Raw genomic sequence first — 11607 nt, forward strand, 5'->3', positions numbered from 1 at the left:
AGGAAGCAGGGATCTTACCTCGCCTGGGTAAGAGCAGGCTGGATCCTGTGGTGAGATGCTCACAGCAGGGTATGATGAGATGGCCATTGTCATCTGCCAAGGTCAGGTCTCTTAAAAGTTCAACCTTATTCTGTCTCCCAGAGGGCTCTCTGCATGCACACATACACACACACACACACACACACACACACACACACACACACACACACACACACAGAGGGGGACAGGTATGAACACATAACACATACATACTATCTGTCTGTCTCTCTGTCTCTGTTTCTCTCTCTCTCTCTCTCTCTCACACACACACACACAGGGAGGCAGGTATGAATATATAACACATACCCACACATACTCTCTCTCTGTCTCTCTCTCTCTGTCTCTCTCTCTCTCTCTCTGTCTCTCTCTCTCTCTCTGTCTCTCTCTCTCTCTCTCTCTCTCTCTCACACACACACACACACACACACACACACACACACACACACACACACAGTTTTTAGTTTCCACATGACCTATGAGACAAACCTCCTCACAGGCCTGGAGTCGATTTTTCCGTCTACATGACAGGGCTGAGCCAGTATAATCTTTATACTTGCTTCAGCTCTGGCCTTCTATTCATCTGTAATTGCTTTACTCAAATTGTCTCTGTGATTTGCAAGAGAATTCGATGATATTCCAGTGGACTATTATGGTTCTTTCAGAAAATTAAATTGAAATAGTCGTGCTTGGGCATTCATATCTGTCTTTGCAAGTTCTGATTAGTATGGGTAAGTTCTCCCTCCCCAAAGACTTGCAGACAAGTTTATCCCATCTGCCTGGTCCTACTCACCCTCACTATATCACACCAAGGTGCGACTTGCCTTGGTGTGGAAATGACATTCCCTGTTTGGGGAGGGGGGTTGCACACATGCTGACCCTTGGGAATATCTTCTGCTCCTGCCATAAACAAAAAAAAAAGGTTTTAAATTCTATCAACAATATATGATAAAAGTCACACAAAACACAAAAGTATAAAAACAAAAGTAGAAATGGACACAAATTTTTTCACACAGAGATGACCATGTTTAAGATGTCAGTGATAATTTCTAACATATTTCCTGTATAGATACTCATATACATTTAATTTTGTGAGGTAATATTACAAGATTTACTCCATGTAGCATTAAAACATATAAGATAATTCTTCTATAATTTATAAAATGTCTATTTTAAGTTTTTATTTAAATTCATTTTAGAGAATTTTAATGTGAAATAATTTTTTAACATTTATTGATTCTTTGTGAATTTCACATCATGTACCCCACCGAATCCCACTCATCTCCCCCTCCCTTCATATCTTCCCTCTCCTCTTGCAACCTCCATCCCCCCAAAAAGAAAAAGGAAATCTCAGTGTGGAAGCTGTAGTGTGTCACAGTATATCTTATAGTATGTCCTTGCATATACTCCTCTTTAGTTGCAAATGTTCATTGCAATGAGTCATTGGTCTCTTCTTACATTTAAGACTTATTGTCATAAAAAGGTAGATTGGAAGATTAACTTTCTATTTTTAAAGTTGTATTTGGGGGAAGGAGGTGTCTCAGTTGGCATTTACAAGGGCCCGAGTTCAATCCCAAGAATCCATTTTTAAGAAGCCATTCATGATGATATGCTCTTGTAAGCCCAGCACTGGGAAATGGAAACACAGATACCTGAGGCCTGCTAGCAGCTAGACGAGCCTGGGTAGTGTTCCAAGCTCTAAGACCTGCCTCTCTCTTAAAAACATAAGTGGACAATACCCAAGGAACAAATACCCAATGTTCTCCTCTGGTCTCTATATGCAGAGACAAATATGTGATATTCACCACAGATATACACAGAATATGAAATTGTTTGAAGGGGAGATTTTTGGTATATACAAAAAATGAGATGATGATGTCATATTTATTAATAAGAAATAAATAAATCAAATGAGCTAATATATATATATATATATTACTTTTACCACTTTCGTTTTGAAAACAGTTGAAACTTACTCTCAACAATTTCCATATTTGAGGGTGTGTAGGGGTGTGTGTGTATGTGTACACGCAGGCATGTGCATATGTTCACATAGATTCTTAGAAAGGCCAAAGGTTGTCAGTGGGTGTGGTTCTCTATTGCTCTTCACCTCAATCATTCAGCATCCCCCACTCAACCTCTTAACTTCTGATTTGGATTCAATTGGTTCCTTTCCTCAGCAGAGAAACCTATCAACAAACAAACAATAGAAGGAAAAAAATTGTAATAATTGCCCAGACCAATGTCACATAATTTCTCTTTATGTTTTCTTATAGTAATGATGGTTTCCAGTCTGGGAACCCTTTAGTCCATTTTGAGTTAATGTTTTTGATAATGTTTTGATAATGTTTGTGATGATAGTAAGGTAGCAGTTTCATTCCCAAAGTATGTTTCCCAACTCTACTTATTGAAGGAACTGTGCTTTTGTAGTAGAGTGTTTTGGGCACCCTTGTCAAAAGTCAATAGACCACACATCTGTATGTGTTGGTTCATTTCTGATTTCTGGTTTTAGTTTTGACATCATGAACTTGTGTGTGTGTGTGTGTGTGTGTGTGTGTGTGTAAGTAAAGTTTATGTGTAGTAGAGTTTGAAGCTAGAGAATACCTCCATTTGTTTTCCTTGTGATTTTTGCTTGTTTTGTTTTGTTGGGGTTTTTTTGCCATGTGGATAGGGGCAAGGTAGGGAGTTGTGAATGTCTCCATATGAATTTTAGAATTTTGTGTGTGTGTGTGTGTGTGTGTGTGTGTGTGTGTGTGTGTGTGTGTGCGCGCGCGCACTGTGTTTTGAATCCAGAGCTTCCCATTCCAGTCACTGCCTTCTCTATTTTCTATGAAATGTGACACCGGGATTTTGAAAGGGATTGTATGGACTCTGTAGATCACAATGGATCCTATGAACATTTTAACAACATTAATTCTTCCAGACCATGATCACAGAACATCTTTTATTTGTTCTTCAGTGCATTTTATAGTTTTTAATATTTAAGTCTTTCAACTCTGTGGTTAATGTATTCCTAATTATATTCTTATATTTAGAGTTCTTGTAAATAAAATTCTTCTTCAGAGAGATATCCATTCACTTCTGTGGATCACACGATGTGATGGGTAATCTTGGCTGTCAACTTGACTAGATCTGGAATCAACTAAAACCTAAGAAGTTAGGTACACCCTTGATGACTTTTTTCTTTATTGGATCGTTTGAGGTGGGAAGACCTCCTTAAATCTAAACCACGCCTTCTGAGGGCAGGCTATATAAAAAGATGGAGAAGAAGGACATCTTGGCTTTTTGCCTGTTGCCCTCATTCTCACTGGCCAGATTATCAATCCTTCTGCTGATATATCCTTTCACTGGCATTAGAGCCTACTTCTTTGGGATTCAACATATACGGAAGACAAGCTAAGACATCTAGATTTGTGAACTGAACCGCTAGTGGATTCTTGGATGTTCCACTGGGAGACAGGAATTTTGGGGCTAGCCATGCCATAGCCTGCAAGCTACACTAACAAATCCCCAGTATATAGAGTCATTCTGTATGTTTTGTTCCACTGGAGAACCATGACAAATATACATTGGTGTCTCAGCCTTGTTCCTAAGTATGGGGGCTTCAAAAAATAATCCAACATGTGGCTAGTAGCTAGGTAAACTTTGAGTTGGGAATAGAGCCTGAGATTTCCCATTCTGGTATCTTACTTACATTCATTTTCCTTGGTGTAACAAAGTAACTTCAGAAAAGAAGTTTAACAGCTGAAAAAATAACTCAACTGTTAAGACCAGAGCCGGGTTCCTAACACCCACTACAGGTGACATAACTGCCTATTACTCCAGCTTCAGGGAAGTCAACATACTCTTCTAGCTTCTGTGGGCCCCTGCAGTCCTGTGCACATATCTACACACATAATTAAAATAAGTCTTTTCAAACCCAATTTAAAGGAAAAAAGTGTTTGTTTGACTTACAGTTTAAGGAGAAGACCATAGTGGTATGGCAGGAGCATTAGGCTGCTGGTCACATTGTACTTGCAGTCAGGATGTAGAACAGTGAACTCTAATGCTTTCCATCTCCCTTTTGTACAGTCCCTGTTGAATGGTACTTGCCATGGACCACTTAGATAACAACAGGACAGCCAGCTGTAAGGAATCTTTAGTCTTTTACTCTCTCTTAGCCAAAATTCATGTAATTGTCTTTTTAAAGATAGGATAGTTCCTTTTGATAATAGGCAAGCACAGGGACGTGATCTGGCCAAGCTTTCTATAAAATTTAAAGACTAATATAATACTCTCCTTCCATCAATATTAACCCATCTGTCACCTTCTTCATCACTTGTCCCTGTATAGGGCAATGGCTCTGCAGTAGTCCTGTATCTACTCATGCTGTTTCTTCCTAAAGGAGCGGCCTGCCACCTTCCTCTAATTTAATAATGTTTTCTTCCATGTAACTACTTGATAGGAAGTGTTTGGATTTTTTATAACTATCGGGACTTTCCCCTCTAATAGCTAGCGCCTTAATTCTTTCACTATCTACGAGGTCTGGATTTTCCACAGTTAATTCTTCTGTTGTTATGTTATTGATCACAACTATTAGAGTTTCATTCTGTTTCTACTTAATTTTTGCTAGTGCTTTCAAAAGAGGCATGGTCCATAAAGACCAAATCAGGTCTCCGTGTTCCTGTTAGTGGAGAAAGAAACAAAAGAGCCAGTACGTAGCTCCCGATGGTACCTATTTGAATCAACTAGGCAGAAAGTCTATTCGAGTCAGTTAGGCAGAAAGTTGAGGAGGAAGTGGTCAAGTGTCTCCAGGAGACCAAGTTCCGAGGAACACATATCTCTGGCCTGCTGACCACGATGGTCTCCTGTCAGACAGGCTCCACTGGAGCTGGCGCAGCAGGTATTCCCCACACTTAAGTGGGTCTTCCTACCTCAACTAATGTAATCTAGGACATTCCTCACAGGGACGCTTGGAGGCTTATGTCCTAGAAGACTCTAGATCTTGTTGACAGTATTGACTGTTGGGGGGCACGCAAGAGGAACAACAAAACAGCTTTAGAACTCATGGGATGTGGCCAGGCCCACCAGTTAGCAAAATCATCACAGCCCCAAGGACCATGCATTTTGAGGACTACATGCAGTTATGGAGTTTTGCTCTGTTTCTTGTCCTCACAGTCATTGCATCCCTCCTAATCTATGGGCTGTCTGAAAGCTCTAAGGGGGTTTTCACCCCTCCCTGGGCAGTGTCATTGGCGCTGACAATAGGGATTGGTCTTTTTCAAGCATCGCTTCTGGAGCAAAGGAATGATTCAACCACAATGCTCAGAAAGAACTTAGAGATGTAGATTGTTAAAAACTTAGACTAGGATTCTTTTTTAATGGCTTTGATGTAGAAAAGCTTGGGGAGCAATTTAAAATTCAGAAAGGCACGCTTTTGATAACTGAGTAAGGGGGTTTTTGAGGTCAGGGAACAAGAGCAAGGGCAGCCCGACTAGTATAAGCTGTGTGCCTTTCTTGCTTAAGCTGGGCTGGGGGTCAAATGACAATTTATTGTGCCTATTTTTGCCCTTGGCTTCTTGATATGATTTAATAAAAAGTTGTTAAAGAGTAAATGTGCACTCTGAGACTTTAAAGCAAAAATAACTTTTTTGCATGGAAGTTTAGATTTGTGATTTCCTTAAGATTGGATTGTTTATAATATTACATTTAAGATAAATAATAAAATAAATGATCCTTCTTTACAACTGCAAATAGCAGCCTGCTAGTAAGAGAAGTGGCTGAGAAAGAAGAATACCTTGCTTTCTTACACTTTTAAATCAACAGCAAGTTATGTAAACATGAATGTTCACAGATTCTTGGGAATAATTTGTTTTTCAGTTGTGATATGTAAAATGTTTAATCATGTAAGGGTATTGAGAACATGCAAATACACACACACACACACATATATATATATGTGTGTGTGTGTGTGTGTGTGTGTGTGTGTGTGTGATTATTCACTTAAAGAAAAATGGAATGTAACCACATTGTAGTTTTTAAATTGCTTAAAAGATTTTGGTGGGATAGGATAGCTACAGGAGAAAAAATAAAGTTGTTAGGGCTTGTTGGAGCCTTGCTTCATCCACCAAATGTGTGTGTATGTATGTGTGTATATGTGTTTTTTGTGCGTATGTATGTGTGTGTATATATGAGTGTGTATGTATGTGTGATGTGTGCTATGCATATGTATATGTGTATGTATGTATGTGTGTATGTGTGTATATATATGTGTATATGTGTGTACGTACATATATATGTGTGTATGTATGTGTGTATGTATGTGTGTATATGTGTTTGTTTGTGTATGTGTGCATATGTATGTGCATGTGTGTATGTATGTGTGTATGTATATATGTATGTATGTATGCATGTATGTATATGTGCTTTCTCCTTTTTCAATGGCCCCAGAGAATTAAGTTTTACTCCTTCAGGGAAAGTCTGCTGAGTTGATGAATGGCTGTCTCCATGCCCCTCCTCAGTTTACTAGTGGAAGGTGGCTTCAACAACTGACCATCATAATTCCACACAGTTTCATTTCTCATGAATGCTGAAGTGCATGATAACTGGTGAAATAGCATTTTCTAACTTACAAGAACAGAAAAGTCCCCACCAAAATGCAAACAAGATGAAGAAGTGGTAGAAGCCATGTTCCCACTTTTAAAGTTATAAACAATGCTAAGGGCTGATGCAGTCTGCTATGTTGGGTCTTATGTACGTGAACATTTTCAAATAATCTTTAATATGTTATGGCCAATTATTATTATTATTATAATTATGGAAAACATGGTCAAACTGAATTATATAAAATTAATTTAAAAATATATAAATGTTGAACAACTAACTGACAGTACACATGAACAATAAGCAAGAATTGAATTCTTTACTTAAAAGAACAAATTTTGCTATATACTTATTAAATGATAAGTAAAAAATAAAGACACTTCTAGCATGTACCGTGTCAGGAGCCACGTCTGGTTCAGTACATCGTTCCTGATGTGACACCTGGTTGCCTGCAGCCTACTCTTGGTTCCCTCCCATGTACTCTTTCTTCTGCCCATCTTGACCTTCTGTGTCTAATCTTCCCAGACTCTGCTATATAGCCCATGGTATGGTCCATCACACCTTGAGGACTTGTCCTGGGAGCAGCATGAGAAAGAGAGGAGGCTCATGGCTACGGCCTCCTACGTGGGTGAACTTAAGGAAGGTTCTGAAGCTGTCTGTACAAACAGGTTATTAGAGAACTATGCCAGGGAGTCGTAGGAAAGTGATTAGAATGATACCTGCACATAGCAATGTCCTTATTAACGTCCATTAAATCCATAGATAAATTAGCACAGTGTGGCTGGCTGACCTTTAGAGGCCTTTCAGACCCACAGTAGGTGGGAGTCCAAGGCTGTAGCCTCTCTGTCAGGAATTGACTGTGCCAGTGAGTAGCCCTGGAACTGGATGCCCACCTGTCGGCCTCATCCCTCCCTACGGAGTCTCATCTGCCTGCATCTTGACACAGACAGCCTACCTAGAAAACAATGTCTTCCACATCTGTATAAACAAAACAGCTACCTTACAAACAACCATTTGGCAATTGGTAGGCTAAAAAAGCATTCTCCCAAGGACAGTATTTACAAAAACAAAACTGAGAAAGGAAAAAAAAAAGTTAATACTGGGAATAAACATCTCTGAATTACACTGTAAAGCATGTACTCCTGGGTAATTTTTACCCTGTCTAAAATGACCAACTAATCCTTTTTGCAGCCTCACACATACTCTCTCAGCACTGTGAAGGCTGTACGACTGGGCTGTCTGTTACCGGTCTATAATCTTTGGCTAACATCTGTGCATGAGATACAGGTGATCATTACACATTTGAGCTAGTTGAATTATCTCGGCAGACATGTCAAATCATTCCTAATTTGGTTATTTGAAAACCCTTTCCCCCTTGAAGCTACAGAACCTGGAGTACAGATGTGCTTAATTTCTTGGGGGATGCTAATGAGGACAATGTTCTTCTTCAGAGCAGGGAATAAAGGAACAATCATCTTATGTAAGCATCGGAGGCCTAGGAAATCTCCAGAATTATTATGCCCTACAGATAGGGCCCAGGCACTGTGGGGAAAAAAAATCAGTAAGTTTCCTATGTGTTTTTCATCATATTTAATGCACCACTGCCTCAAAGTCACTAGGAATGGGCAATCCTTAGCAAGACGGGGAAAGGATTTCTACTTTTGCCAATAAATGGTGCACTGAGCAGCCTGCTCATCCAAGCAACTGGCCCTGTCGCTCTTCCTGGTGTAGTAGCTACACAGAAGTACTTGGCAATGTGTATACAGAGGGGCACACCGCTGAGAGGAGTCTCTGTGGGCAGAGCAAAGAGCCAACGAATTTACCAACAGGAGCCTGGGTGGTCGGCTTCTGGCAAGCTCTGTTAGACGCTCATCTGGTGTCCGACATCTTTTACTTATTAGCAAGCATGCTTGGAGTGTTAGGACACGTCATTGGAGGGAACAATCACGGCACGGTTGGGATCCCACAAACACGAGTCATAGAAAGGTTGGCAGCACTGACAACTCTACTTTGTATGACATCATCTTGGCAGAGTATTCTTCCGAGGAGCGTGCTGTGTAATACAGAAAGGACACACATGCACTGAACACATGAAGAGGCCAGTAGCTATTAGCAGCACTCCACAGCAAAACCGCACTGAAGGCCTTTACTTAGCTTTTACTTTTGATGCAAAAAAAAAGTGAGTCTTTGACTCAGTCTAACAATGAGAAACAAGTGGCTTCAAAGCTATGGCGCTAGTTACCATGAAGAGACTCGTTTCCGAACACAAGTACATCTCGTGTGCACAATAACAAGGTACGTCTTCAATCACAGTGACTAGACAGAGCAGGGTTTCACCCAGTGGGGCTGCCCACACACCAGGCTTCTCATCTAAATGATGAATGACGCTGATTACAGACAGTGGAAAAATGTCAAGAGAATTTCCTTGGGCATTTTATATGTCAAGAGTCCTGGGTTTTATATGTCAAGCGTATTGGGTCGAAGAGACCTCTTTGGGTTACTTTGCATGTGTTGAAATCACATGCCTTTAGCTCTACAACTTTTGCATAATATGTAAAGTTTAGACACACACACACACACACACACACACACACACACACACACACACACTTGAAACCACAATAGGAGTTTAAGTGTTCTAAAAATGTATCTTACAATAATTGTTTACAAAGACTCTGACATAGGCAGAGGTATGTAAAGAACCTTGAGTTAAAACAATTTTCTAAATAAACAAAGGTGTGACAAAAATTAGAAGAAAACATAATCAACTGCCCCCCTGCTTCTACCACATGCTTTGCATTGATACCAGCTTACTCTAACTAGACCCAGCATTCCAAGAAGTACCTAATCCAGAGAGGCATCAGGTCTCAGAAGACATGGCTGACCACCTGAGCAGAGGCTGAAGCTGGGCTCCAGATCAAACTGTCTTTAACCTCTCCCTGAAGAGCCTGATGGTTGGGGAGATGAGAGGGAAGGCTGTACTTTTGTCGCTGTCTTGTATTTTAGACGCCTTCTGTAATTGGCTGCTCTCGCTTTAAGGTACACCTTGATGATCCAACCCTGTGTCCCTTGCTGAGTTTGTGGTACAAGCAGCGTGAGCCCGAGCTTTCCAGATCTGCGTCTGCCCTTTCTTAGAAGCCATGTCAGGCATCGGCTTCCATAGAGTTCCAGTGCGAAGCCCTGTAGCTCTCCAAATGCTCCTCCAATGAGAATCTGGCAAACGCTCATCTCTGCAACTGCTCCTTTTAACTCGTGAGACAGACAACAGGTAGCCCGGCCTCACCTCCCGAGCATGCTCCCTGGGAGCTAAGATAAAGGACGTGGATTCAGATGCACTGCAGGGTTGCCTCTTTCCAGTTCTCACTGGGAGCATCCCAGATGTTCACACCAGTCACTACCCGTGTGTCCCTGTGATCCAGAGCCAGACAGTGGGTGGGTCGTGTTCACACAGCCCTTGTTGGAAATAGAGATTGATTTGCCTTTCCATGGCTCCGTGGGGATCCTACTTACTAAATAACAAAAGAGGGAAGGTCATTTACGTGTTCAGTTGTAGGCAATACTGGAGATATTCAGAGTGCGCGAGTCTTCCTGCAGAAGTGGTAGGAGTCATAGTTCACTAAATTAAGGTGCTATTCGGCTGCTGTTTATTTTCTTCAGTCACCTTGGTAGACAGCAGTAAACAAGAAATCTCATTAGAATCCTCTCCTCTCCCCTCAGTCCTTCTCCCAATAGCTTGGAAGCCAAGGAGAGGTTCATCTCCTCTGTTTCACAGGAAGGGAGCTAGCCGAAGTTGAAACTGTGAATCGGTTTGACAAAAGACACCATCAGACTGACGACATCATTAGTTATCATCAGATACTATGTTCTTTTTTTAAATTTTGTAATTATATTTATGTACAGAAAAAAGTGTATATTTAGCCCAGCTTAGTGGCGAGTTCTTTAGCCTTTGCCTTTTCCAGCTTGGCAATGCGAGCCAGACTTAGGACCCAGGATGTTGCCTCCCCGGTGGCAGCGGATCTCGTCATATCTGTGGTTATAATTGGTCCTAATAGCTTCCACCAGCTTAGCCAGAGCACCCTTGTCTTCCGAGTTAACCTGTGTGAAGGCAACAGTGGTGCACGTCTTCCTGTGGACCAGGCGCTCCAGCCTGGCTTTTCCCTTGATGATGCAGTAGGGCACCCCCATCTTTCAATACAGGGCAGGCAGGAAAACCACCAGCTCAATGGGGTCTGCATCATGGGCAGTCACCACCAGAAGAGCCTTCTTGTTCTCCACCAAGGTGGTGGCTGTATTGACCCCTGCTCGGAGGACAGGTGGTCTCTTAGTTGGGACGTCCCCTTTGCCAGCAGCTTTCTTCTCAGCAAGGGCCAGGAGCCTTTTCTTCTTCCCCTGCTTTATCTCTGGCCTGTACTTCTGGGCAAGCTTAAGCAGCTGAGTAGCTTTTTGCCTGTCCAGGACCTGGGAGAACTGCTTAATGGCAGGAGATACTATGAGCTGCTTGGCCACATGACGAAGTGTGTGAGATCTTTTTTGGGCCAGATGTCCTGCCCAATGCCGAAGTTCTTAGGCCTCTTCTCAAACAAAGAATTGACCACCCTTTTGGCCTCCTGTTTCTAGATAACAGTGGAGGCCGGAGCCACCTTCTTCCCCTTGGCCTTCTTTCCTTTGGGCATCTTGCTTGGCTGGAGGAGAGAGAGATTCTATGTTCTTATTTTACACAGCCGCTGTATCTGATAGATCTCCAGCTAATTCATCTGCTTCGTAGAATGTGTCCTTCCCAGTCTTCCACCTCTCTGGACCTCCCATTATGCCCATCAGCAGCATTGGTGGCCTCCAGTAGCAAGGCTCACGTATGAAGCTTAACTCAGGAAGGTACTTAGTGCTGACTTATCAAGGAGTCTCAGGATCCGTTATCATATCCTCTTCCTTACAGGCTTGGTCTGTCATCTTCTAGGTTGTCATGATAAGTTCGTGACACTTAGATCCCTG

The 11607-nt window shown here is 41.7% G+C and overlaps 1 pseudogene; it reads right to left on the reverse strand.

Moving 5' to 3' along the window:
* Positions 1-10532: 10532 nt before the first annotated feature.
* LOC148004288 (large ribosomal subunit protein eL8 pseudogene) lies at positions 10533-11317 on the reverse strand (annotated as a pseudogene).
* Positions 11318-11607: the final 290 nt, after the last annotated feature.

The sequence above is a fragment of the Rattus norvegicus genome, chromosome 8 (assembly GCF_021556685.1).
Source record: "Rattus norvegicus strain SHRSP/BbbUtx chromosome 8, alternate assembly SHRSP_T2T, whole genome shotgun sequence".
Lineage (NCBI taxonomy): Eukaryota > Metazoa > Chordata > Mammalia > Rodentia > Muridae > Rattus > Rattus norvegicus.